Genomic DNA, 26,666 nt, shown 5'->3' on the forward strand with positions numbered 1-26,666 from the left:
TTTAAGTTGTTATGATTGATGCCATCTTTCTTCCTTTTTGGCCCTTATACAGAAGACATTCTTCATCTCACAATTGCACTATCAGTAAAGACGTAGCCAAGGTAAATTTGAGGTTTCATGCAAGTGAAAATCCCATTTTTAAGATAGGAAGTTTCTTTTTGAGATGATGAAAACAAGGCACTGCTGAGATTCGAACTCAGGATCTCCTGTTTACTAGACAGGCGCTTTAACCAACTAAGCCACAGCACCACAAGCTGGAAAGCCTATGAAATGCAATAGAATCTGGATCGATGACAAGGCCTTGGGTTTTGAAGTTCCATAATTGAATGATCCATCTTCTAGCACAGCTTCAACTTGGTACTTGTTTTTCTTCCAAGTTATGACACAGAATAGGCAGATTGAAGGAATGCCACAGCAGGGCCAAAAGAGTTTGCCCCAATCTAACTGTAAAGGATAGACACTGTAATATCTTCAACGAAAACACACTGACCCGTAAAAATAATCATTACATCTTTTCTCCTTAGCGCATGCGCGCCATGTAGACGAGGTGGCCGAGTGGTTAAGGCGATGGACTGCTAATCCATTGTGCTCTGCATGCATGGGTTCGAATCCCATCCTCGTCGGTTTATTCTGCTTGTTTCATGTTGTATTGTTTTGTTTTCATTTCTAGCCAAAGCGGTAGATACGTCAAGCTTGAAAGTTTATCTTCCTTTTTAAGAAAGCTGCTATCAAACTTTGCAGAGTTAGAAGTGTAATTCCACTGGTTTTATTTTGAAATGCTTGATGCCATCCTTTATTCTCTAAAGAAAGTTATATCGTCTAATTCCTTTTTAAGCGTTTCGACAGCAGAGATTTTTTTTCTCTCAACTGCACTATGTTTTGACTGTGGTAAAGACTTGTTTAATGTCATACAAGAACAAAAGTCCACCTTTTTTTGGCTAAAATGACCCAAACTGAGATGAAGAAAGAAAACCACTGCTGACGTTCGAAATCAAGATTTTCTGTTTACTAAACAGGCACTTAGACCAACTAAGCCAAAGGACAAAAAGGTGTGATACTTTAGAAAGCCTGCTTAGCGAGTCAGATGCATAAAGAGGAGGAATTTCAAAATAAAATCCACTGGTTTTAAGTTGTCATGATTGATGCCATCTTTCTTCCTTTTTGGCCCTTATACAGAAGACATTCTTCATCTCACAATTGCACTATCAGTAAAGACGTAGCCAAGGTAAATTTGAGGTTTCATGCAAGTGAAAATCCCATTTTTAAGATAGGAAGTTTCCTATCAGAAAATCAAGATTTTCTGTTTACTAAACAGGCACTTAGACCAACTAAGCCAAAGGACAAAAAGGTGTGATACTTTAGAAAGCCTGCTTAGCGAGTCAGATGCATAAAGAGGAGGAATTTCAAAATAAAATCCACTGGTTTTAAGTTGTTATGATTGATGCCATCTTTCTTCCTTTTTGGCCCTTATACAGAAGACATTCTTCATCTCACAATTGCACTATCAGTAAAGACGTAGCCAAGGTAAATTTGAGGTTTCATGCAAGTGAAAATCCCATTTTTAAGATAGGAAGTTTCTTTTTGAGATGATGAAAACAAGGCACTGCTGAGATTCGAACCCAGGATCTCCTGTTTACTAGACAGGCGCTTTAACCAACTAAGCCACAGCACCACAAGCTGGAAAGCCTATGAAATGCAATAGAATCTGGATCGATGACAAGGCCTTGGGTTTTGAAGTTCCATAATTGAATGATCCATCTTCTAGCACAGCTTCAACTTGGTACTTGTTTTTCTTCCAAGTTATGACACAGAATAGGCAGATTGAAGGAATGCCACAGCAGGGCCAAAAGAGTTTGCCCCAATCTAACTGTAAAGGATAGACACTGTAATATCTTCAACGAAAACACACTGACCCGTAAAAATAATCATTACATCTTTTCTCCTTAGCGCATGCGCGCCATGTAGACGAGGTGGCCGAGTGGTTAAGGCGATGGACTGCTAATCCATTGTGCTCTGCATGCATGGGTTCGAATCCCATCCTCGTCGGTTTATTCTGCTTGTTTCATGTTGTATTGTTTTGTTTTCATTTCTAGCCAAAGCGGTAGATACGTCAAGCTTGAAAGTTTATCTTCCTTTTTAAGAAAGCTGCTATCAAACTTTGCAGAGTTAGAAGTGTAATTCCACTGGTTTTATTTTGAAATGCTTGATGCCATCCTTTATTCTCTAAAGAAAGTTATATCGTCTAATTCCTTTTTAAGCGTTTCGACAGCAGAGATTTTTTTTCTCTCAACTGCACTATGTTTTGACTGTGGTAAAGACTTGTTTAATGTCATACAAGAACAAAAGTCCACCTTTTTTTGGCTAAAATGACCCAAACTGAGATGAAGAAAGAAAACCACTGCTGACGTTCGAAATCAAGATTTTCTGTTTACTAAACAGGCACTTAGACCAACTAAGCCAAAGGACAAAAAGGTGTGATACTTTAGAAAGCCTGCTTAGCGAGTCAGATGCATAAAGAGGAGGAATTTCAAAATAAAATCCACTGGTTTTAAGTTGTCATGATTGATGCCATCTTTCTTCCTTTTTGGCCCTTATACAGAAGACATTCTTCATCTCACAATTGCACTATCAGTAAAGACGTAGCCAAGGTAAATTTGAGGTTTCATGCAAGTGAAAATCCCATTTTTAAGATAGGAAGTTTCTTTTTGAGATGATGAAAACAAGGCACTGCTGAGATTCGAACTCAGGATCTCCTGTTTACTAGACAGGCGCTTTAACCAACTAAGCCACAGCACCACAAGCTGGAAAGCCTATGAAATGCAATAGAATCTGGATCGATGACAAGGCCTTGGGTTTTGAAGTTCCATAATTGAATGATCCATCTTCTAGCACAGCTTCAACTTGGTACTTGTTTTTCTTCCAAGTTATGACACAGAATAGGCAGATTGAAGGAATGCCACAGCAGGGCCAAAAGAGTTTGCCCCAATCTAACTGTAAAGGATAGACACTGTAATATCTTCAACGAAAACACACTGACCCGTAAAAATAATCATTACATCTTTTCTCCTTAGCGCATGCGCGCCATGTAGACGAGGTGGCCGAGTGGTTAAGGCGATGGACTGCTAATCCATTGTGCTCTGCATGCATGGGTTCGAATCCCATCCTCGTCGGTTTATTCTGCTTGTTTCATGTTGTATTGTTTTGTTTTCATTTCTAGCCAAAGCGGTAGATACGTCAAGCTTGAAAGTTTATCTTCCTTTTTAAGAAAGCTGCTATCAAACTTTGCAGAGTTAGAAGTGTAATTCCACTGGTTTTATTTTGAAATGCTTGATGCCATCCTTTATTCTCTAAAGAAAGTTATATCGTCTAATTCCTTTTTAAGCGTTTCGACAGCAGAGATTTTTTTTCTCTCAACTGCACTATGTTTTGACTGTGGTAAAGACTTGTTTAATGTCATACAAGAACAAAAGTCCACCTTTTTTTGGCTAAAATGACCCAAACTGAGATGAAGAAAGAAAACCACTGCTGACGTTCGAAATCAAGATTTTCTGTTTACTAAACAGGCACTTAGACCAACTAAGCCAAAGGACAAAAAGGTGTGATACTTTAGAAAGCCTGCTTAGCGAGTCAGATGCATAAAGAGGAGGAATTTCAAAATAAAATCCACTGGTTTTAAGTTGTCATGATTGATGCCATCTTTCTTCCTTTTTGGCCCTTATACAGAAGACATTCTTCATCTCACAATTGCACTATCAGTAAAGACGTAGCCAAGGTAAATTTGAGGTTTCATGCAAGTGAAAATCCCATTTTTAAGATAGGAAGTTTCTTTTTGAGATGATGAAAACAAGGCACTGCTGAGATTCGAACTCAGGATCTCCTGTTTACTAGACAGGCGCTTTAACCAACTAAGCCACAGCACCACAAGCTGGAAAGCCTATGAAATGCAATAGAATCTGGATCGATGACAAGGCCTTGGGTTTTGAAGTTCCATAATTGAATGATCCATCTTCTAGCACAGCTTCAACTTGGTACTTGTTTTTCTTCCAAGTTATGACACAGAATAGGCAGATTGAAGGAATGCCACAGCAGGGCCAAAAGAGTTTGCCCCAATCTAACTGTAAAGAATAGACACTGTAATATCTTCAACGAAAACACGCAGACCCGTAAAAATAATCATTACATCTTTTCTCCTTAGCGCATGTGCACCATGTAGACGAGGTGGCCGAGTGGTTAAGGCGATGGACTGCTAATCCATTGTGCTCTGCATGCATGGGTTCGAGTCCCATCCTCGTCGGTTTATTCTGCTTGTTTCATGTTGTATTGTTTTGTTTTCATTTCTAGCCAAAGCGGTAGATACGTCAAGCTTGAAAGTTTATCTTCCTTTTTAAGAAAGCTGCTATCAAACTTTGCAGAGTTAGAAGTGTAATTCCACTGGTTTTATTTTGAAATGCTTGATGCCATCCTTTATTCTCTAAAGAAAGTTATATCGTCTAATTCCTTTTTAAGCGTTTCGACAGCAGAGATTTTTTTTCTCTCAACTGCACTATGTTTTGACTGTGGTAAAGACTTGTTTAATGTCATACAAGAACAAAAGTCCACCTTTTTTTGGCTAAAATGACCCAAACTGAGATGAAGAAAGAAAACCACTGCTGACGTTCGAAATCAAGATTTTCTGTTTACTAAACAGGCACTTAGACCAACTAAGCCAAAGGACAAAAAGGTGTGATACTTTAGAAAGCCTGCTTAGCGAGTCAGATGCATAAAGAGGAGGAATTTCAAAATAAAATCCACTGGTTTTAAGTTGTCATGATTGATGCCATCTTTCTTCCTTTTTGGCCCTTATACAGAAGACATTCTTCATCTCACAATTGCACTATCAGTAAAGACGTAGCCAAGGTAAATTTGAGGTTTCATGCAAGTGAAAATCCAATTTTTAAGATAGGAAGTTTCCTATCAGAAAATCAAGATTTTCTGTTTACTAAACAGGCACTTAGACCAACTAAGCCAAAGGACAAAAAGGTGTGATACTTTAGAAAGCCTGCTTAGCGAGTCAGATGCATAAAGAGGAGGAATTTCAAAATAAAATCCACTGGTTTTAAGTTGTCATGATTGATGCCATCTTTCTTCCTTTTTGGCCCTTATACAGAAGACATTCTTCATCTCACAATTGCACTATCAGTAAAGACGTAGCCAATGTAAATTTGAGGTTTCATGCAAGTTAAAATCCCATTTTTAAGATAGGAAGTTTCTTTTTGAGATGATGAAAACAAGGCACTGCTAAGATTCGAACTCAGGATCTCCTGTTTACTAGACAAGCGCTTTAACCAACTAAGCCACAGCACCACAAGCTGGAAAGCCTATGAAATGCAATAGAATCTGGATCGATGACAAGGCCTTGGGTTTTGAAGTTCCATAATTGAATGATCCATCTTCTAGCACAGCTTCAACTTGGTACTTGTTTTTCTTCCAAGTTATGACACAGAATAGGCAGATTGAAGGAATGCCACAGCAGGGCCAAAAGAGTTTGCCCCAATCTAACTGTAAAGAATAGACACTGTAATAACTTCAATGAAAACACACTGACCCGTAAAAATAATCATTACATCTTTTCTCCTTAGCGCATGTGCGCCATGTAGACGAGGTGGCCGAGTGGTTAAGGCGATGGACTGCTAATCCATTGTGCTCTGCATGCATGGGTTCGAATCCCATCCTCGTCGGTCTATTCTGCTTGTTTCATGTTGTATTGTTTTGTTTTCATTTCTAGCCAAAGCGGTAGATACGTCAAGCTTGAAAGTTTATCTTCCTTTTTAAGAAAGCTGCTATCAAACTTTGCAGAGTTAGAAGTGTAATTCCACTGGTTTTATTTTGAAATGCTTGATGCCATCCTTTATTCTCTAAAGAAAGTTATATCGTCTAATTCCTTTTTAAGCGTTTCGACAGCAGAGATTTTTTTTCTCTCAACTGCACTATGTTTTGACTGTGGTAAAGACTTGTTTAATGTCATACAAGAACAAAAGTCCACCTTTTTTTGGCTAAAATGACCCAAACTGAGATGAAGAAAGAAAACCACTGCTGACGTTCGAAATCAAGATTTTCTGTTTACTAAACAGGCACTTAGACCAACTAAGCCAAAGGACAAAAAGGTGTGATACTTTAGAAAGCCTGCTTAGCGAGTCAGATGCATAAAGAGGAGGAATTTCAAAATAAAATCCACTGGTTTTAAGTTGTCATGATTGATGCCATCTTTCTTCCTTTTTGGCCCTTATACAGAAGACATTCTTCATCTCACAATTGCACTATCAGTAAAGACGTAGCCAAGGTAAATTTGAGGTTTCATGCAAGTGAAAATCCCATTTTTAAGATAGGAAGTTTCCTATCAGAAAATCAAGATTTTCTGTTTACTAAACAGGCACTTAGACCAACTAAGCCAAAGGACAAAAAGGTGTGATACTTTAGAAAGCCTGCTTAGCGAGTCAGATGCATAAAGAGGAGGAATTTCAAAATAAAATCCACTGGTTTTAAGTTGTCATGATTGATGCCATCTTTCTTCCTTTTTGGCCCTTATACAGAAGACATTCTTCATCTCACAATTGCACTATCAGTAAAGACGTAGCCAAGGTAAATTTGAGGTTTCATGCAAGTGAAAATCCCATTTTTAAGATAGGAAGTTTCTTTTTGAGATGATGAAAACAAGGCACTGCTGAGATTCGAACTCAGGATCTCCTGTTTACTAGACAGGCGCTTTAATCAACTAAGCCACAGCACCACAAGCTGGAAAGCCTATGAAATGCAATAGAATCTGGATCGATGACAAGGCCTTGGGTTTTGAAGTTCCATAATTGAATGATCCATCTTCTAGCACAGCTTCAACTTGGTACTTGTTTTTCTTCCAAGTTATGACACAGAATAGGCAGATTGAAGGAATGCCACAGCAGGGCCAAAAGAGTTTGCCCCAATCTAACTGTAAAGAATAGACACTGTAATATCTTCAACGAAAACACACTGACCCGTAAAAATAATCATTACATCTTTTCTCCTTAGCGCATGCGCGCCATGTAGACGAGGTGGCCGAGTGGTTAAGGCGATGGACTGCTAATCCATTGTGCTCTGCATGCATGGGTTCGAATCCCATCCTCGTCGGTTTATTCTGCTTGTTTCATGTTGTATTGTTTTGTTTTCATTTCTAGCCAAAGCGGTAGATACGTCAAGCTTGAAAGTTTATCTTCCTTTTTAAGAAAGCTGCTATCAAACTTTGCAGAGTTAGAAGTGTAATTCCACTGGTTTTATTTTGAAATGCTTGATGCCATCCTTTATTCTCTAAAGAAAGTTATATCGTCTAATTCCTTTTTAAGCGTTTCGACAGCAGAGATTTTTTTTCTCTCAACTGCACTATGTTTTGACTGTGGTAAAGACTTGTTTAATGTCATACAAGAACAAAAGTCCACCTTTTTTTGGCTAAAATGACCCAAACAGAGATGAAGAAAGAAAACCACTGCTGACGTTCGAAATCAAGATTTTCTGTTTACTAAACAGGCACTTAGACCAACTAAGCCAAAGGACAAAAAGGTGTGATACTTTAGAAAGCCTGCTTAGCGAGTCAGATGCATAAAGAGGAGGAATTTCAAAATAAAATCCACTGGTTTTAAGTTGTTATGATTGATGCCATCTTTCTTCCTTTTTGGCCCTTATACAGAAGACATTCTTCATCTCACAATTGCACTATCAGTAAAGACGTAGCCAAGGTAAATTTGAGGTTTCATGCAAGTGAAAATCCCATTTTTAAGATAGGAAGTTTCTTTTTGAGATGATGAAAACAAGGCACTGCTGAGATTCGAACTCAGGATCTCCTGTTTACTAGACAGGCGCTTTAACCAACTAAGCCACAGCACCACAAGCTGGAAAGCCTATGAAATGCAATAGAATCTGGATCGATGACAAGGCCTTGGGTTTTGAAGTTCCATAATTGAATGATCCATCTTCTAGCACAGCTTCAACTTGGTACTTGTTTTTCTTCCAAGTTATGACACAGAATAGGCAGATTGAAGGAATGCCATAGCAGGGCCAAAAGAGTTTGCCCCAATCTAACTGTAAAGGATAGACACTGTAATATCTTCAACGAAAACACACTGACCCGTAAAAATAATCATTACATCTTTTCTCCTTAGCGCATGCGCGCCATGTAGACGAGGTGGCCGAGTGGTTAAGGCGATGGACTGCTAATCCATTGTGCTCTGCATGCATGGGTTCGAATCCCATCCTCGTCGGTTTATTCTGCTTGTTTCATGTTGTATTGTTTTGTTTTCATTTCTAGCCAAAGCGGTAGATACGTCAAGCTTGAAAGTTTATCTTCCTTTTTAAGAAAGCTGCTATCAAACTTTGCAGAGTTAGAAGTGTAATTCCACTGGTTTTATTTTGAAATGCTTGATGCCATCCTTTATTCTCTAAAGAAAGTTATATCGTCTAATTCCTTTTTAAGCGTTTCGACAGCAGAGATTTTTTTTCTCTCAACTGCACTATGTTTTGACTGTGGTAAAGACTTGTTTAATGTCATACAAGAACAAAAGTCCACCTTTTTTTGGCTAAAATGACCCAAACTGAGATGAAGAAAGAAAACCACTGCTGACGTTCGAAATCAAGATTTTCTGTTTACTAAACAGGCACTTAGACCAACTAAGCCAAAGGACAAAAAGGTGTGATACTTTAGAAAGCCTGCTTAGCGAGTCAGATGCATAAAGAGGAGGAATTTCAAAATAAAATCCACTGGTTTTAAGTTGTCATGATTGATGCCATCTTTCTTCCTTTTTGGCCCTTATACAGAAGACATTCTTCATCTCACAATTGCACTATCAGTAAAGACGTAGCCAAGGTAAATTTGAGGTTTCATGCAAGTAAAAATCCCATTTTTAAGATAGGAAGTTTCCTATCAGAAAATCAAGATTTTCTGTTTACTAAACAGGCACTTAGACCAACTAAGCCAAAGGACAAAAAGGTGTGATACTTTAGAAAGCCTGCTTAGCGAGTCAGATGCATAAAGAGGAGGAATTTCAAAATAAAATCCACTGGTTTTAAGTTGTCATGATTGATGCCATCTTTCTTCCTTTTTGGCCCTTATACAGAAGACATTCTTCATCTCACAATTGCACTATCAGTAAAGACGTAGCCAAGGTAAATTTGAGGTTTCATGCAAGTGAAAATCCCATTTTTAAGATAGGAAGTTTCTTTTTGAGATGATGAAAACAAGGCACTGCTGAGATTCGAACTCAGGATCTCCTGTTTACTAGACAGGCGCTTTAACCAACTAAGCCACAGCACCACAAGCTGGAAAGCCTATGAAATGCAATAGAATCTGGATCGATGACAAGGCCTTGGGTTTTGAAGTTCCATAATTGAATGATCCATCTTCTAGCACAGCTTCAACTTGGTACTTGTTTTTCTTCCAAGTTATGACACAGAATAGGCAGATTGAAGGAATGCCACAGCAGGGCCAAAAGAGTTTGCCCCAATCTAACTGTAAAGAATAGACACTGTAATATCTTCAACGAAAACACACTGACCCGTAAAAATAATCATTACATCTTTTCTCCTTAGCGCATGCACACCATGTAGACGAGGTGGCCGAGTGGTTAAGGCGATGGACTGCTAATCTATTGTGCTCTGCATGCATGGGTTCGAATCCCATCCTCGTCGGTTTATTCTGCTTGTTTCATGTTGTATTGTTTTGTTTTCATTTCTAGCCAAAGCGGTAGATACGTCAAGCTTGAAAGTTTATCTTCCTTTTTAAGAAAGCTGCTATCAAACTTTGCAGAGTTAGAAGTGTAATTCCACTGGATTTATTTTGAAATGCTTGATGCCATCCTTTATTCTCTAAAGAAAGTTATATCGTCTAATTCCTTTTTAAGCGTTTCGACAGCAGAGATTTTTTTTCTCTCAACTGCACTATGTTTTGACTGTGGTAAAGACTTGTTTAATGTCATACAAGAACAAAAGTCCACCTTTTTTTGGCTAAAATGACCCAAACTGAGATGAAGAAAGAAAACCACTGCTGACGTTCGAAATCAAGATTTTCTGTTTACTAAACAGGCACTTAGACCAACTAAGCCAAAGGACAAAAAGGTGTGATACTTTAGAAAGCCTGCTTAGCGAGTCAGATGCATAAAGAGGAGGAATTTCAAAATAAAATCCACTGGTTTTAAGTTGTCATGATTGATGCCATCTTTCTTCCTTTTTGGCCCTTATACAGAAGACATTCTTCATCTCACAATTGCACTATCAGTAAAGACGTAGCCAAGGTAAATTTGAGGTTTCATGCAAGTGAAAATCCCATTTTTAAGATAGGAAGTTTCCTATCAGAAAATCAAGATTTTCTGTTTACTAAACAGGCACTTAGACCAACTAAGCCAAAGGACAAAAAGGTGTGATACTTTAGAAAGCCTGCTTAGCGAGTCAGATGCATAAAGAGGAGGAATTTCAAAATAAAATCCACTGGTTTTAAGTTGTCATGATTGATGCCATCTTTCTTCCTTTTTGGCCCTTATACAGAAGACATTCTTCATCTCACAATTGCACTATCAGTAAAGACGTAGCCAAGGTAAATTTGAGGTTTCATGCAAGTGAAAATCCCATTTTTAAGATAGGAAGTTTCTTTTTGAGATGATGAAAACAAGGCACTGCTGAGATTCGAACTCAGGATCTCCTGTTTACTAGACAGGCGCTTTAACCAACTAAGCCACAGCACCACAAGCTGGAAAGCCTATGAAATGCAATAGAATCTGGATCGATGACAAGGCCTTGGGTTTTGAAGTTCCATAATTGAATGATCCATCTTCTAGCACAGCTTCAACTTGGTACTTGTTTTTCTTCCAAGTTATGACACAGAATAGGCAGATTGAAGGAATGCCACAGCAGGGCCAAAAGAGTTTGCCCCAATCTAACTGTAAAGGATAGACACTGTAATATCTTCAAGGAAAACACACTGACCCGTAAAAATAATCATTACATCTTTTCTCCTTAGCGCATGCGCGCCATGTAGACGAGGTGGCCGAGTGGTTAAGGCGATGGACTGCTAATCCATTGTGCTCTGCATGCATGGGTTCGAATCCCATCCTCGTCGGTTTATTCTGCTTGTTTCATGTTGTATTGTTTTGTTTTCATTTCTAGCCAAAGCGGTAGATACGTCAAGCTTGAAAGTTTATCTTCCTTTTTAAGAAAGCTGCTATCAAACTTTGCAGAGTTAGAAGTGTAATTCCACTGGTTTTATTTTGAAATGCTTGATGCCATCCTTTATTCTCTAAAGAAAGTTATATCGTCTAATTCCTTTTTAAGCGTTTCGACAGCAGAGATTTTTTTTCTCTCAACTGCACTATGTTTTGACTGTGGTAAAGACTTGTTTAATGTCATACAAGAACAAAAGTCCACCTTTTTTTGGCTAAAATGACCCAAACTGAGATGAAGAAAGAAAACCACTGCTGACGTTCGAAATCAAGATTTTCTGTTTACTAAACAGGCACTTAGACCAACTAAGCCAAAGGACAAAAAGGTGTGATACTTTAGAAAGCCTGCTTAGCGAGTCTGATGCATAAAGAGGAGGAATTTCAAAATAAAATCCACTGGTTTTAAGTTGTCATGATTGATGCCATCTTTCTTCCTTTTTGGCCCTTATACAGAAGACATTCTTCATCTCACAATTGCACTATCAGTAAAGACGTAGCCAAGGTAAATTTGAGGTTTCATGCAAGTGAAAATCCCATTTTTAAGATAGGAAGTTTCCTATCAGAAAATCAAGATTTTCTGTTTACTAAACAGGCACTTAGACCAACTAAGCCAAAGGACAAAAAGGTGTGATACTTTAGAAAGCCTGCTTAGCGAGTCAGATGCATAAAGAGGAGGAATTTCAAAATAAAATCCACTGGTTTTAAGTTGTCATGATTGATGCCATCTTTCTTCCTTTTTGGCCCTTATACAGAAGACATTCATCATCTCACAATTGCACTATCAGTAAAGACGTAGCCAAGGTAAATTTGAGGTTTCATGCAAGTGAAAATCCCATTTTTAAGATAGGAAGTTTCTTTTTGAGATGATGAAAACAAGGCACTGCTGAGATTCGAACTCAGGATCTCCTGTTTACTAGACAGGCGCTTTAACCAACTAAGCCACAGCACCACAAGCTGGAAAGCCTATGAAATGCAATAGAATCTGGATCGATGACAAGGCCTTGGGTTTTGAAGTTCCATAATTGAATGATCCATCTTCTAGCACAGCTTCAACTTGGTACTTGTTTTTCTTCCAAGTTATGACACAGAATAGGCAGATTGAAGGAATGCCACAGCAGGGCCAAAAGAGTTTGCCCCAATCTAACTGTAAAGAATAGACACTGTAATATCTTCAACGAAAACACACTGACCCGTAAAAATAATCATTACATCTTTTCTCCTTAGCGCATGCGCACCATGTAGACGAGGTGGCCGAGTGGTTAAGGCGATGGACTGCTAATCTATTGTGCTCTGCATGCATGGGTTCGAATCCCATCCTCGTCGGTTTATTCTGCTTGTTTCATGTTGTATTGTTTTGTTTTCATTTCTAGCCAAAGCGGTAGATACGTCAAGCTTGAAAGTTTATCTTCCTTTTTAAGAAAGCTGCTATCAAACTTTGCAGAGTTAGAAGTGTAATTCCACTGGTTTTATTTTGAAATGCTTGATGCCATCCTTTATTCTCTAAAGAAAGTTATATCGTCTAATTCCTTTTTAAGCGTTTCGACAGCAGAGATTTTTTTTCTCTCAACTGCACTATGTTTTGACTGTGGTAAAGACTTGTTTAATGTCATACAAGAACAAAAGTCCACCTTTTTTTGGCTAAAATGACCCAAACTGAGATGAAGAAAGAAAACCACTGCTGACGTTCGAAATCAAGATTTTCTGTTTACTAAACAGGCACTTAGACCAACTAAGCCAAAGGACAAAAAGGTGTGATACTTTAGAAAGCCTGCTTAGCGAGTCAGATGCATAAAGAGGAGGAATTTCAAAATAAAATCCACTGGTTTTAAGTTGTCATGATTGATGCCATCTTTCTTCCTTTTTGGCCCTTATACAGAAGACATTCTTCATCTCACAATTGCACTATCAGTAAAGACGTAGCCAAGGTAAATTTGAGGTTTCATGCAAGTGAAAATCCCATTTTTAAGATAGGAAGTTTCCTATCAGAAAATCAAGATTTTCTGTTTACTAAACAGGCACTTAGACCAACTAAGCCAAAGGACAAAAAGGTGTGATACTTTAGAAAGCCTGCTTAGCGAGTCAGATGCATAAAGAGGAGGAATTTCAAAATAAAATCCACTGGTTTTAAGTTGTCATGATTGATGCCATCTTTCTTCCTTTTTGGCCCTTATACAGAAGACATTCTTCATCTCACAATTGCACTATCAGTAAAGACGTAGCCAAGGTAAATTTGAGGTTTCATGCAAGTGAAAATCCCATTTTTAAGATAGGAAGTTTCCTATCAGAAAATCAAGATTTTCTGTTTACTAAACAGGCACTTAGACCAACTAAGCCAAAGGACAAAAAGGTGTGATACTTTAGAAAGCCTGCTTAGCGAGTCAGATGCATAAAGAGGAGGAATTTCAAAATAAAATCCACTGGTTTTAAGTTGTCATGATTGATGCCATCTTTCTTCCTTTTTGGCCCTTATACAGAAGACATTCATCATCTCACAATTGCACTATCAGTAAAGACGTAGCCAAGGTAAATTTGAGGTTTCATGCAAGTGAAAATCCCATTTTTAAGATAGGAAGTTTCTTTTTGAGATGATGAAAACAAGGCACTGCTGAGATTCGAACTCAGGATCTCCTGTTTACTAGACAGGCGCTTTAACCAACTAAGCCACAGCACCACAAGCTGGAAAGCCTATGAAATGCAATAGAATCTGGATCGATGACAAGGCCTTGGGTTTTGAAGTTCCATAATTGAATGATCCATCTTCTAGCACAGCTTCAACTTGGTACTTGTTTTTCTTCCAAGTTATGACACAGAATAGGCAGATTGAAGGAATGCCACAGCAGGGCCAAAAGAGTTTGCCCCAATCTAACTGTAAAGAATAGACACTGTAATATCTTCAACGAAAACACACTGACCCGTAAAAATAATCATTACATCTTTTCTCCTTAGCGCATGCGCACAATGTAGACGAGGTGGCCGAGTGGTTAAGGCGATGGACTGCTAATCTATTGTGCTCTGCATGCATGGGTTCGAATCCCATCCTCGTCGGTTTATTCTGCTTGTTTCATGTTGTATTGTTTTGTTTTCATTTCTAGCCAAAGCGGTAGATACGTCAAGCTTGAAAGTTTATCTTCCTTTTTAAGAAAGCTGCTATCAAACTTTGCAGAGTTAGAAGTGTAATTCCACTGGTTTTATTTTGAAATGCTTGATGCCATCCTTTATTCTCTAAAGAAAGTTATATCGTCTAATTCCTTTTTAAGCGTTTCGACAGCAGAGATTTTTTTTCTCTCAACTGCACTATGTTTTGACTGTGGTAAAGACTTGTTTAATGTCATACAAGAACAAAAGTCCACCTTTTTTTGGCTAAAATGACCCAAACTGAGATGAAGAAAGAAAACCACTGCTGACGTTCGAAATCAAGATTTTCTGTTTACTAAACAGGCACTTAGACCAACTAAGCCAAAGGACAAAAAGGTGTGATACTTTAGAAAGCCTGCTTAGCGAGTCAGATGCATAAAGAGGAGGAATTTCAAAATAAAATCCACTGGTTTTAAGTTGTCATGATTGATGCCATCTTTCTTCCTTTTTGGCTCTTATACAGAAGACATTCTTCATCTCACAATTGCACTATCAGTAAAGACGTAGCCAAGGTAAATTTGAGGTTTCATGCAAGTGAAAATCCCATTTTTAAGATAGGAAGTTTCCTATCAGAAAATCAAGATTTTCTGTTTACTAAACAGGCACTTAGACCAACTAAGCCAAAGGACAAAAAGGTGTGATACTTTAGAAAGCCTGCTTAGCGAGTCAGATGCATAAAGAGGAGGAATTTCAAAATAAAATCCACTGGTTTTAAGTTGTCATGATTGATGCCATCTTTCTTCCTTTTTGGCCCTTATACAGAAGACATTCTTCATCTCACAATTGCACTATCAGTAAAGACGTAGCCAAGGTAAATTTGAGGTTTCATGCAAGTGAAAATCCCATTTTTAAGATAGGAAGTTTCCTATCAGAAAATCAAGATTTTCTGTTTACTAAACAGGCACTTAGACCAACTAAGCCAAAGGACAAAAAGGTGTGATACTTTAGAAAGCCTGCTTAGCGAGTCAGATGCATAAAGAGGAGGAATTTCAAAATAAAATCCACTGGTTTTAAGTTGTCATGATTGATGCCATCTTTCTTCCTTTTTGGCCCTTATACAGAAGACATTCTTCATCTCACAATTGCACTATCAGTAAAGACGTAGCCAAGGTAAATTTGAGGTTTCATGCAAGTGAAAATCCCATTTTTAAGATAGGAAGTTTCTTTTTGAGATGATGAAAACAAGGCACTGCTGAGATTCGAACTCAGGATCTCCTGTTTACTAGACAGGCGCTTTAACCAACTAAGCCACAGCACCACAAGCTGGAAAGCCTATGAAATGCAATAGAATCTGGATCGATGACAAGGCCTTGGGTTTTGAAGTTCCATAATTGAATGATCCATCTTCTAGCACAGCTTCAACTTGGTACTTGTTTTTCTTCCAAGTTATGACACAGATTGAAGGAATGCCACAGCAGGGCCAAAAGAGTTTGCCCCAATCTAACTGTAAAGAATAGACACTGTAATATCTTCAACGAAAACACACTGACCCGTAAAAATAATCATTACATCTTTTCTCCTTAGCGCATGCGCACCATGTAGACGAGGTGGCCGAGTGGTTAAGGCGATGGACTGCTAATCTATTGTGCTCTGCATGCATGGGTTCGAATCCCATCCTCGTCGGTTTATTCTGCTTGTTTCATGTTGTATTGTTTTGTTTTCATTTCTAGCCAAAGCGGTAGATACGTCAAGCTTGAAAGTTTATCTTCCTTTTTAAGAAAGCTGCTATCAAACTTTGCAGAGTTAGAAGTGTAATTCCACTGGTTTTATTTTGAAATGCTTGATGCCATCCTTTATTCTCTAAAGAAAGTTATATCGTCTAATTCCTTTTTAAGCGTTTCGACAGCAGAGATTTTTTTTCTCTCAACTGCACTATGTTTTGACTGTGGTAAAGACTTGTTTAATGTCATACAAGAACAAAAGTCCACCTTTTTTTGGCTAAAATGACCCAAACTGAGATGAAGAAAGAAAACCACTGCTGACGTTCGAAATCAAGATTTTCTGTTTACTAAACAGGCACTTAGACCAACTAAGCCAAAGGACAAAAAGGTGTGATACTTTAGAAAGCCTGCTTAGCGAGTCTGATGCATAAAGAGGAGGAATTTCAAAATAAAATCCACTGGTTTTAAGTTGTCATGATTGATGCCATCTTTCTTCCTTTTTGGCCCTTATACAGAAGACATTCTTCATCTCACAATTGCACTATCAGTAAAGACGTAGCCAAGGTAAATTTGAGGTTTCATGCAAGTGAAAATCCCATTTTTAAGATAGGAAGTTTCTTTTTGAGATGATGAAAACAAGGCACTGCTGAGATTCGAACTCAGGATCTCCTGTTTACTAGACAGGCGCTTTAACCAACTAAGCCACAGCACCACAAGCTGGAAAGCCTATGAAATGCAATAGAATCTGGATCGATGACAAGGCCTTGGGTTTTGAAGTTCCATAATTGAATGATCCATCTTCTAGCACAGCTTCAACTTGGTACTTGTTTTTCTTCCAAGTTATGACACAGAATAGGCAGATTGAAGGAATGCCACAGCAGGGCCAAAAGAGTTTGCCCCAATCTAACTGTAAAGAATAGACACTGTAATATCTTCAACGAAAACACACTGACCCGTAAAAATAATCATTACATCTTTTCTCCTTAGCGCATGCGCACCATGTAGACGAGGTGGCCGAGTGGTTAAGGCGATGGACTGCTAATCTATTGTGCTCTGCATGCATGGGTTCGAATCCCATCCTCGTCGGTTTATTCTGCTTGTTTCATGTTGTATTGTTTTGTTTTCATTTCTAGCCAAAGCGGTAGATACGTCAAGCTTGAAAGTTTATCTTCCTTTTTAAGAAAGCTGCTATCAAACTTTGCAGAGTTAGAAGTGTAATTCCACTGGTTTTATTTTGAAATGCTTGATGCCATCCTTTATTCTCTAAAGAAAGTTATATCGTCTAATTCCTTTTTAAGCGTTTCGACAGCAGAGATTTTTTTTCTCTCAACTGCACTATGTTTTGACTGTGGTAAAGACTTGTTTAATGTCATACAAGAACAAAAGTCCACCTTTTTTTGGCTAAAATGACCCAAACTGAGATGAAGAAAGAAAACCACTGCTGACGTTCGAAATCAAGATTTTCTGTTTACTAAACAGGCACTTAGACCAACTAAGCCAAAGGACAAAAAGGTGTGATACTTTAGAAAGCCTGCTTAGCGAGTCAGATGCATAAAGAGGAGGAATTTCAAAATAAAATCCACTGGTTTTAAGTTGTCATGATTGATGCCATCTTTCTTCCTTTTTGGCCCTTATACAGAAGACATTCTTCATCTCACAATTGCACTATCAGTAAAGACGTAGCCAAGGTAAATTTGAGGTTTCATGCAAGTGAAAATCCCATTTTTAAGATAGGAAGTTTCCTATCAGAAAATCAAGATTTTCTGTTTACTAAACAGGCACTTAGACCAACTAAGCCAAAGGACAAAAAGGTGTGATACTTTAGAAAGCCTGCTTAGCGAGTCAGATGCATAAAGAGGAGGAATTTCAAAATAAAATCCACTGGTTTTAAGTTGTCATGATTGATGCCATCTTTCTTCCTTTTTGGCCCTTATACAGAAGACATTCTTCATCTCACAATTGCACTATCAGTAAAGACGTAGCCAAGGTAAATTTGAGGTTTCATGCAAGTGAAAATCCCATTTTTAAGATAGGAAGTTTCCTATCAGAAAATCAAGATTTTCTGTTTACTAAACAGGCACTTAGACCAACTAAGCCAAAGGACAAAAAGGTGTGATACTTTAGAAAGCCTGCTTAGCGAGTCAGATGCATAAAGAGGAGGAATTTCAAAATAAAATCCACTGGTTTTAAGTTGTCATGATTGATGCCATCTTTCTTCCTTTTTGGCCCTTATACAGAAGACATTCTTCATCTCACAATTGCACTATCAGTAAAGACGTAGCCAAGGTAAATTTGAGGTTTCATGCAAGTGAAAATCCCATTTTTAAGATAGGAAGTTTCCTATCAGAAAATCAAGATTTTCTGTTTACTAAACAGGCACTTAGACCAACTAAGCCAAAGGACAAAAAGGTGTGATACTTTAGAAAGCCTGCTTAGCGAGTCAGATGCATAAAGAGGAGGAATTTCAAAATAAAATCCACTGGTTTTAAGTTGTCATGATTGATGCCATCTTTCTTCCTTTTTGGCCCTTATACAGAAGACATTCTTCATCTCACAATTGCACTATCAGTAAAGACGTAGCCAAGGTAAATTTGAGGTTTCATGCAAGTGAAAATCCCATTTTTAAGATAGGAAGTTTCTTTTTGAGATGATGAAAACAAGGCACTGCTGAGATTCGAACTCAGGATCTCCTGTTTACTAGACAATCGCTTTAACCAACTAAGCCACAGCACCACAAGCTGGAAAGCCTATGAAATGCAATAGAATCTGGATCGATGACAAGGCCTTGGGTTTTGAAGTTCCATAATTGAATGATCCATCTTCTAGCACAGCTTCAACTTGGTACTTGTTTTTCTTCCAAGTTATGACACAGAATAGGCAGATTGAAGGAATGCCACAGCAGGGCCAAAAGAGTTTGCCCCAATCTAACTGTAAAGAATAGACACTGTAATATCTTCAACGAAAACACACTGACCCGTAAAAATAATCATTACATCTTTTCTCCTTAGCGCATGCGCACCATGTAGACGAGGTGGCCGAGTGGTTAAGGCGATGGACTGCTAATCCATTGTGCTCTGCATGCATGGGTTCGAATCCCATCCTCGTCGGTTTATTCTGCTTGTTTCATGTTGTATTGTTTTGTTTTCATTTCTAGCCAAAGCGGTAGATACGTCAAGCTTGAAAGTTTATCTTCCTTTTTAAGAAAGCTGCTATCAAACTTTGCAGAGTTAGAAGTGTAATTCCACTGGTTTTATTTTGAAATGCTTGATGCCATCCTTTATTCTCTAAAGAAAGTTATATCGTCTAATTCCTTTTTAAGCGTTTCGACAGCAGAGATTTTTTTTCTCTCAACTGCACTATGTTTTGACTGTGGTAAAGACTTGTTTAATGTCATACAAGAACAAAAGTCCACCTTTTTTTGGCTAAAATGACCCAAACTGAGATGAAGAAAGAAAACCACTGCTGACGTTCGAAATCAAGATTTTCTGTTTACTAAACAGGCACTTAGACCAACTAAGCCAAAGGACAAAAAGGTGTGATACTTTAGAAAGCCTGCTTAGCGAGTCAGATGCATAAAGAGGAGGAATTTCAAAATAAAATCCACTGGTTTTAAGTTGTCATGATTGATGCCATCTTTCTTCCTTTTTGGCCCTTATACAGAAGACATTCTTCATCTCACAATTGCACTATCAGTAAAGACGTAGCCAAGGTAAATTTGAGGTTTCATGCAAGTGAAAATCCCATTTTTAAGATAGGAAGTTTCCTATCAGAAAATCAAGATTTTCTGTTTACTAAACAGGCACTTAGACCAACTAAGCCAAAGGACAAAAAGGTGTGATACTTTAGAAAGCCTGCTTAGCGAGTCAGATGCATAAAGAGGAGGAATTTCAAAATAAAATCCACTGGTTTTAAGTTGTCATGATTGATGCCATCTTTCTTCCTTTTTGGCCCTTATACAGAAGACATTCATCATCTCACAATTGCACTATCAGTAAAGACGTAGCCAAGGTAAATTTGAGGTTTCATGCAAGTGAAAATCCCATTTTTAAGATAGGAAGTTTCTTTTTGAGATGATGAAAACAAGGCACTGCTGAGATTCGAACTCAGGATCTCCTGTTTACTAGACAGGCGCTTTAACCAACTAAGCCACAGCACCACAAGCTGGAAAGCCTATGAAATGCAATAGAATCTGGATCGATGACAAGGCCTTGGGTTTTGAAGTTCCATAATTGAATGATCCATCTTCTAGCACAGCTTCAACTTGGTACTTGTTTTTCTTCCAAGTTATGACACAGATTGAAGGAATGCCACAGCAGGGCCAAAAGAGTTTGCCCCAATCTAACTGTAAAGAATAGACACTGTAATATCTTCAACGAAAACACACTGACCCGTAAAAATAATCATTACATCTTTTCTCCTTAGCGCATGCGCACCATGTAGACGAGGTGGCCGAGTGGTTAAGGCGATGGACTGCTAATCTATTGTGCTCTGCATGCATGGGTTCGAATCCCATCCTCGTCGGTTTATTCTGCTTGTTTCATGTTGTATTGTTTTGTTTTCATTTCTAGCCAAAGCGGTAGATACGTCAAGCTTGAAAGTTTATCTTCCTTTTTAAGAAAGCTGCTATCAAACTTTGCAGAGTTAGAAGTGTAATTCCACTGGTTTTATTTTGAAATGCTTGATGCCATCCTTTATTCTCTAAAGAAAGTTATATCGTCTAATTCCTTTTTAAGCGTTTCGACAGCAGAGATTTTTTTTCTCTCAACTGCACTATGTTTTGACTGTGGTAAAGACTTGTTTAATGTCATACAAGAACAAAAGTCCACCTTTTTTTGGCTAAAATGACCCAAACTGAGATGAAGAAAGAAAACCACTGCTGACGTTCGAAATCAAGATTTTCTGTTTACTAAACAGGCACTTAGACCAACTAAGCCAAAGGACAAAAAGGTGTGATACTTTAGAAAGCCTGCTTAGCGAGTCAGATGCATAAAGAGGAGGAATTTCAAAATAAAATCCACTGGTTTTAAGTTGTCATGATTGATGCCATCTTTCTTCCTTTTTGGCCCTTATACAGAAGACATTCTTCATCTCACAATTGCACTATCAGTAAAGACGTAGCCAAGGTAAATTTGAGGTTTCATGCAAGTGAAAATCCCATTTTTAAGATAGGAAGTTTCTTTTTGAGATGATGAAAACAAGGCACTGCTGAGATTCGAACTCAGGATCTCCTGTTTACTAGACAGGCGCTTTAACCAACTAAGCCACAGCACCACAAGCTGGAAAGCCTATGAAATGCAATAGAATCTGGATCGATGACAAGGCCTTGGGTTTTGAAGTTCCATAATTGAATGATCCATCTTCTAGCACAGCTTCAACTTGGTACTTGTTTTTCTTCCAAGTTATGACACAGAATAGGCAGATTGAAGGAATGCCACAGCAGGGCCAAAAGAGTTTGCCCCAATCTAACTGTAAAGAATAGACACTGTAATATCTTCAACGAAAACACACTGACCCGTAAAAATAATCATTACATCTTTTCTCCTTAGCGCATGCGCACCATGTAGACGAGGTGGCCGAGTGGTTAAGGCGATGGACTGCTAATCTATTGTGCTCTGCATGCATGGGTTCGAATCCCATCCTCGTCGGTTTATTCTGCTTGTTTCATGTTGTATTGTTTTGTTTTCATTTCTAGCCAAAGCGGTAGATACGTCAAGCTTGAAAGTTTATCTTCCTTTTTAAGAAAGCTGCTATCAAACTTTGCAGAGTTAGAAGTGTAATTCCACTGGTTTTATTTTGAAATGCTTGATGCCATCCTTTATTCTCTAAAGAAAGTTATATCGTCTAATTCCTTTTTAAGCGTTTCGACAGCAGAGATTTTTTTTCTCTCAACTGCACTATGTTTTGACTGTGGTAAAGACTTGTTTAATGTCATACAAGAACAAAAGTCCACCTTTTTTTGGCTAAAATGACCCAAACTGAGATGAAGAAAGAAAACCACTGCTGACGTTCGAAATCAAGATTTTCTGTTTACTAAACAGGCACTTAGACCAACTAAGCCAAAGGACAAAAAGGTGTGATACTTTAGAAAGCCTGCTTAGCGAGTCAGATGCATAAAGAGGAGGAATTTCAAAATAAAATCCACTGGTTTTAAGTTGTCATGATTGATGCCATCTTTCTTCCTTTTTGGCCCTTATACAGAAGACATTCTTCATCTCACAATTGCACTATCAGTAAAGACGTAGCCAAGGTAAATTTGAGGTTTCATGCAAGTGAAAATCCCATTTTTAAGATAGGAAGTTTCTTTTTGAGATGATGAAAACAAGGCACTGCTGAGATTCGAACTCAGGATCTCCTGTTTACTAGACAGGCGCTTTAACCAACTAAGCCACAGCACCACAAGCTGGAAAGCCTATGAAATGCAATAGAATCTGGATCGATGACAAGGCCTTGGGTTTTGAAGTTCCATAATTGAATGATCCATCTTCTAGCACAGCTTCAACTTGGTACTTGTTTTTCTTCCAAGTTATGACACAGAATAGGCAGATTGAAGGAATGCCACAGCAGGGCCAAAAGAGTTTGCCCCAATCTAACTGTAAAGAATAGACACTGTAATATCTTCAACGAAAACACACTGACCCGTAAAAATAATCATTACATCTTTTCTCCTTAGCGCATGCGCACCATGTAGACGAGGTGGCCGAGTGGTTAAGGCGATGGACTGCTAATTTATTATGCTCTGCATACATGGGTTCGAATCCCATCCTCGTCGGTTTATTCTGCTTGTTTCATGTTGTATTGTTTTGTTTTCATTTCTAGCCAAAGCGGTAGATACGTCAAGCTTGAAAGTTTATCTTCCTTTTTAAGAAAGCTGCTATCAAACTTTGCAGAGTTAGAAGTGTAATTCCACTGGTTTTATTTTGAAATGCTTGATGCCATCCTTTATTCTCTAAAGAAAGTTATATCGTCTAATTCCTTTTTAAGCGTTTCGACAGCAGAGATTTTTTTTCTCTCAACTGCACTATGTTTTGACTGTGGTAAAGACTTGTTTAATGTCATACAAGAACAAAAGTCCACCTTTTTTTGGCTAAAATGACCCAAACTGAGATGAAGAAAGAAAACCACTGCTGACGTTCGAAATCAAGATTTTCTGTTTACTAAACAGGCACTTAGACCAACTAAGCCAAAGGACAAAAAGGTGTGATACTTTAGAAAGCCTGCTTAGCGAGTCAGATGCATAAAGAGGAGGAATTTCAAAATAAAATCCACTGGTTTTAAGTTGTCATGATTGATGCCATCTTTCTTGCTTTTTGGCCCTTATACAGAAGACATTCTTCATCTCACAATTGCACTATCAGTAAAGACGTAGCCAAGGTAAATTTGAGGTTTCATGCAAGTGAAAATCCCATTTTTAAGATAGGAAGTTTCCTATCAGAAAATCAAGATTTTCTGTTTACTAAACAGGCACTTAGACCAACTAAGCCAAAGGACAAAAAGGTGTGATACTTTAGAAAGCCTGCTTAGCGAGTCAGATGCATAAAGAGGAGGAATTTCAAAATAAAATCCACTGGTTTTAAGTTGTCATGATTGATGCCATCTTTCTTCCTTTTTGGCCCTTATACAGAAGACATTCTTCATCTCACAATTGCACTATCAGTAAAGACGTAGCCAAGGTAAATTTGAGGTTTCATGCAAGTGAAAATCCCATTTTTAAGATAGGAAGTTTCCTATCAGAAAATCAAGATTTTCTGTTTACTAAACAGGCACTTAGACCAACTAAGCCAAAGGACAAAAAGGTGTGATACTTTAGAAAGCCTGCTTAGCGAGTCAGATGCATAAAGAGGAGGAATTTCAAAATAAAATCCACTGGTTTTAAGTTGTCATGATTGATGCCATCTTTCTTCCTTTTTGGCCCTTATACAGAAGACATTCTTCATCTCACAATTGCACTATCAGTAAAGACGTAGCCAAGGTAAATTTGAGGTTTCATGCAAGTGAAAATCCCATTTTTAAGATAGGAAGTTTCCTATCAGAAAATCAAGATTTTCTGTTTACTAAACAGGCACTTAGACCAACTAAGCCAAAGGACAAAAAGGTGTGATACTTTAGAAAGCCTGCTTAGCGAGTCAGATGCATAAAGAGGAGGAATTTCAAAATAAAATCCACTGGTTTTAAGTTGTCATGATTGATGCCATCTTTCTTCCTTTTTGGCCCTTATACAGAAGACATTCTTCATCTCACAATTGCACTATCAGTAAAGACGTAGCCAAGGTAAATTTGAGGTTTCATGCAAGTGAAAATCCCATTTTTAAGATAGGAAGTTTCTTTTTGAGATGATGAAAACAAGGCACTGCTGAGATTCGAACTCAGGATCTCCTGTTTACTAGACAGGCGCTTTAACCAACTAAGCCACAGCACCACAAGCTGGAAAGCCTATGAAATGCAATAGAATCTGGATCGATGACAAGGCCTTGGGTTTTGAAGTTCCATAATTGAATGATCCATCTTCTAGCACAGCTTCAACTTGGTACTTGTTTTTCTTCCAAGTTATGACACAGAATAGGCAGATTGAAGGAATGCCACAGCAGGGCCAAAAGAGTTTGCCCCAATCTAACTGTAAAGAATAGACACTGTAATATCTTCAACGAAAACACACTGACCCGTAAAAATAATCATTACATCTTTTCTCCTTAGCGCATGCGCACCATGTAGACGAGGTGGCCGAGTGGTTAAGGCGATGGACTGCTAATCTATTGTGCTCTGCATGCATGGGTTCGAATCCCATCCTCGTCGGTTTATTCTGCTTGTTTCATGTTGTATTGTTTTGTTTTCATTTCTAGCCAAAGCGGTAGATACGTCAAGCTTGAAAGTTTATCTTCCTTTTTAAGAAAGCTGCTATCAAACTTTGCAGAGTTAGAAGTGTAATTCCACTGGTTTTATTTTGAAATGCTTGATGCCATCCTTTATTCTCTAAAGAAAGTTATATCGTCTAATTCCTTTTTAAGCGTTTCGACAGCAGAGATTTTTTTTCTCTCAACTGCACTATGTTTTGACTGTGGTAAAGACTTGTTTAATGTCATACAAGAACAAAAGTCCACCTTTTTTTGGCTAAAATGACCCAAACTGAGATGAAGAAAGAAAACCACTGCTGACGTTCGAAATCAAGATTTTCTGTTTACTAAACAGGCACTTAGACCAACTAAGCCAAAGGACAAAAAGGTGTGATACTTTAGAAAGCCTGCTTAGCGAGTCAGATGCATAAAGAGGAGGAATTTCAAAATAAAATCCACTGGTTTTAAGTTGTCATGATTGATGCCATCTTTCTTCCTTTTTGGCCCTTATACAGAAGACATTCTTCATCTCACAATTGCACTATCAGTAAAGACGTAGCCAAGGTAAATTTGAGGTTTCATGCAAGTGAAAATCCCATTTTTAAGATAGGAAGTTTCCTATCAGAAAATCAAGATTTTCTGTTTACTAAACAGGCACTTAGACCAACTAAGCCAAAGGACAAAAAGGTGTGATACTTTAGAAAGCCTGCTTAGCGAGTCAGATGCATAAAGAGGAGGAATTTCAAAATAAAATCCACTGGTTTTAAGTTGTCATGATTGATGCCATCTTTCTTCCTTTTTGGCCCTTATACAGAAGACATTCTTCATCTCACAATTGCACTATCAGTAAAGACGTAGCCAAGGTAAATTTGAGGTTTCATGCAAGTGAAAATCCCATTTTTAAGATAGGAAGTTTCCTATCAGAAAATCAAGATTTTCTGTTTACTAAACAGGCACTTAGACCAACTAAGCCAAAGGACAAAAAGGTGTGATACTTTAGAAAGCCTGCTTAGCGAGTCAGATGCATAAAGAGGAGGAATTTCAAAATAAAATCCACTGGTTTTAAGTTGTCATGATTGATGCCATCTTTCTTCCTTTTTGGCCCTTATACAGAAGACATTCTTCATCTCACAATTGCACTATCAGTAAAGACGTAGCCAAGGTAAATTTGAGGTTTCATGCAAGTGAAAATCCCATTTTTAAGATAGGAAGTTTCCTATCAGAAAATCAAGATTTTCTGTTTACTAAACAGGCACTTAGACCAACTAAGCCAAAGGACAAAAAGGTGTGATACTTTAGAAAGCCTGCTTAGCGAGTCAGATGCATAAAGAGGAGGAATTTCAAAATAAAATCCACTGGTTTTAAGTTGTCATGATTGATGCCATCTTTCTTCCTTTTTGGCCCTTATACAGAAGACATTCTTCATCTCACAATTGCACTATCAGTAAAGACGTAGCCAAGGTAAATTTGAGGTTTCATGCAAGTGAAAATCCCATTTTTAAGATAGGAAGTTTCCTATCAGAAAATCAAGATTTTCTGTTTACTAAACAGGCACTTAGACCAACTAAGCCAAAGGACAAAAAGGTGTGATACTTTAGAAAGCCTGCTTAGCGAGTCAGATGCATAAAGAGGAGGAATTTCAAAATAAAATCCACTGGTTTTAAGTTGTCATGATTGATGCCATCTTTCTTCCTTTTTGGCCCTTATACAGAAGACATTCTTCATCTCACAATTGCACTATCAGTAAAGACGTAGCCAAGGTAAATTTGAGGTTTCATGCAAGTGAAAATCCCATTTTTAAGATAGGAAGTTTCCTATCAGAAAATCAAGAT

At 38.1% G+C, this 26,666-nt stretch overlaps 22 non-coding genes across 22 annotated transcripts; 8 read left to right on the plus strand and 14 right to left on the minus strand.

Moving 5' to 3' along the window:
* Positions 1 to 175: 175 nt before the first annotated feature.
* TRNAT-AGU (transfer RNA threonine (anticodon AGU)) lies at positions 176 to 249 on the minus strand. Its single transcript has one exon. It is a non-coding gene; the product is annotated as a tRNA-Thr (tRNA).
* Positions 250 to 541: 292 nt separating this feature from the next.
* Positions 542 to 623, plus strand: TRNAS-GCU (transfer RNA serine (anticodon GCU)). Its single transcript has one exon. It is a non-coding gene; the product is annotated as a tRNA-Ser (tRNA).
* Positions 624 to 1,964: 1,341 nt separating this feature from the next.
* On the plus strand, positions 1,965 to 2,046 carry TRNAS-GCU (transfer RNA serine (anticodon GCU)). The gene has a single exon. It is a non-coding gene; the product is annotated as a tRNA-Ser (tRNA).
* A 676-nt stretch (positions 2,047 to 2,722) lies between these two features.
* On the minus strand, positions 2,723 to 2,796 carry TRNAT-AGU (transfer RNA threonine (anticodon AGU)). The gene has a single exon. It is a non-coding gene; the product is annotated as a tRNA-Thr (tRNA).
* Positions 2,797 to 3,088: 292 nt separating this feature from the next.
* Positions 3,089 to 3,170, plus strand: TRNAS-GCU (transfer RNA serine (anticodon GCU)). The gene has a single exon. It is a non-coding gene; the product is annotated as a tRNA-Ser (tRNA).
* Positions 3,171 to 3,846: 676 nt separating this feature from the next.
* On the minus strand, positions 3,847 to 3,920 carry TRNAT-AGU (transfer RNA threonine (anticodon AGU)). Its single transcript has one exon. It is a non-coding gene; the product is annotated as a tRNA-Thr (tRNA).
* A 1,715-nt stretch (positions 3,921 to 5,635) lies between these two features.
* TRNAS-GCU (transfer RNA serine (anticodon GCU)) lies at positions 5,636 to 5,717 on the plus strand. Its single transcript has one exon. It is a non-coding gene; the product is annotated as a tRNA-Ser (tRNA).
* Positions 5,718 to 7,058: 1,341 nt separating this feature from the next.
* On the plus strand, positions 7,059 to 7,140 carry TRNAS-GCU (transfer RNA serine (anticodon GCU)). The gene has a single exon. It is a non-coding gene; the product is annotated as a tRNA-Ser (tRNA).
* A 676-nt stretch (positions 7,141 to 7,816) lies between these two features.
* On the minus strand, positions 7,817 to 7,890 carry TRNAT-AGU (transfer RNA threonine (anticodon AGU)). Its single transcript has one exon. It is a non-coding gene; the product is annotated as a tRNA-Thr (tRNA).
* Positions 7,891 to 8,182: 292 nt separating this feature from the next.
* TRNAS-GCU (transfer RNA serine (anticodon GCU)) lies at positions 8,183 to 8,264 on the plus strand. Its single transcript has one exon. It is a non-coding gene; the product is annotated as a tRNA-Ser (tRNA).
* A 975-nt stretch (positions 8,265 to 9,239) lies between these two features.
* On the minus strand, positions 9,240 to 9,313 carry TRNAT-AGU (transfer RNA threonine (anticodon AGU)). The gene has a single exon. It is a non-coding gene; the product is annotated as a tRNA-Thr (tRNA).
* A 1,349-nt stretch (positions 9,314 to 10,662) lies between these two features.
* TRNAT-AGU (transfer RNA threonine (anticodon AGU)) lies at positions 10,663 to 10,736 on the minus strand. The gene has a single exon. It is a non-coding gene; the product is annotated as a tRNA-Thr (tRNA).
* Positions 10,737 to 11,028: 292 nt separating this feature from the next.
* Positions 11,029 to 11,110, plus strand: TRNAS-GCU (transfer RNA serine (anticodon GCU)). The gene has a single exon. It is a non-coding gene; the product is annotated as a tRNA-Ser (tRNA).
* Positions 11,111 to 12,085: 975 nt separating this feature from the next.
* TRNAT-AGU (transfer RNA threonine (anticodon AGU)) lies at positions 12,086 to 12,159 on the minus strand. Its single transcript has one exon. It is a non-coding gene; the product is annotated as a tRNA-Thr (tRNA).
* A 1,648-nt stretch (positions 12,160 to 13,807) lies between these two features.
* TRNAT-AGU (transfer RNA threonine (anticodon AGU)) lies at positions 13,808 to 13,881 on the minus strand. The gene has a single exon. It is a non-coding gene; the product is annotated as a tRNA-Thr (tRNA).
* Positions 13,882 to 15,529: 1,648 nt separating this feature from the next.
* Positions 15,530 to 15,603, minus strand: TRNAT-AGU (transfer RNA threonine (anticodon AGU)). Its single transcript has one exon. It is a non-coding gene; the product is annotated as a tRNA-Thr (tRNA).
* Positions 15,604 to 16,644: 1,041 nt separating this feature from the next.
* Positions 16,645 to 16,718, minus strand: TRNAT-AGU (transfer RNA threonine (anticodon AGU)). Its single transcript has one exon. It is a non-coding gene; the product is annotated as a tRNA-Thr (tRNA).
* Positions 16,719 to 19,031: 2,313 nt separating this feature from the next.
* On the plus strand, positions 19,032 to 19,113 carry TRNAS-GCU (transfer RNA serine (anticodon GCU)). The gene has a single exon. It is a non-coding gene; the product is annotated as a tRNA-Ser (tRNA).
* A 975-nt stretch (positions 19,114 to 20,088) lies between these two features.
* Positions 20,089 to 20,162, minus strand: TRNAT-AGU (transfer RNA threonine (anticodon AGU)). The gene has a single exon. It is a non-coding gene; the product is annotated as a tRNA-Thr (tRNA).
* A 1,041-nt stretch (positions 20,163 to 21,203) lies between these two features.
* On the minus strand, positions 21,204 to 21,277 carry TRNAT-AGU (transfer RNA threonine (anticodon AGU)). Its single transcript has one exon. It is a non-coding gene; the product is annotated as a tRNA-Thr (tRNA).
* A 1,050-nt stretch (positions 21,278 to 22,327) lies between these two features.
* On the minus strand, positions 22,328 to 22,401 carry TRNAT-AGU (transfer RNA threonine (anticodon AGU)). Its single transcript has one exon. It is a non-coding gene; the product is annotated as a tRNA-Thr (tRNA).
* Positions 22,402 to 24,348: 1,947 nt separating this feature from the next.
* On the minus strand, positions 24,349 to 24,422 carry TRNAT-AGU (transfer RNA threonine (anticodon AGU)). The gene has a single exon. It is a non-coding gene; the product is annotated as a tRNA-Thr (tRNA).
* Positions 24,423 to 26,666: the final 2,244 nt, after the last annotated feature.

Source organism: Ranitomeya imitator, chromosome 7 (genome assembly GCF_032444005.1).
Source record: "Ranitomeya imitator isolate aRanImi1 chromosome 7, aRanImi1.pri, whole genome shotgun sequence".
NCBI classification, from domain to species: domain Eukaryota; kingdom Metazoa; phylum Chordata; class Amphibia; order Anura; family Dendrobatidae; genus Ranitomeya; species Ranitomeya imitator.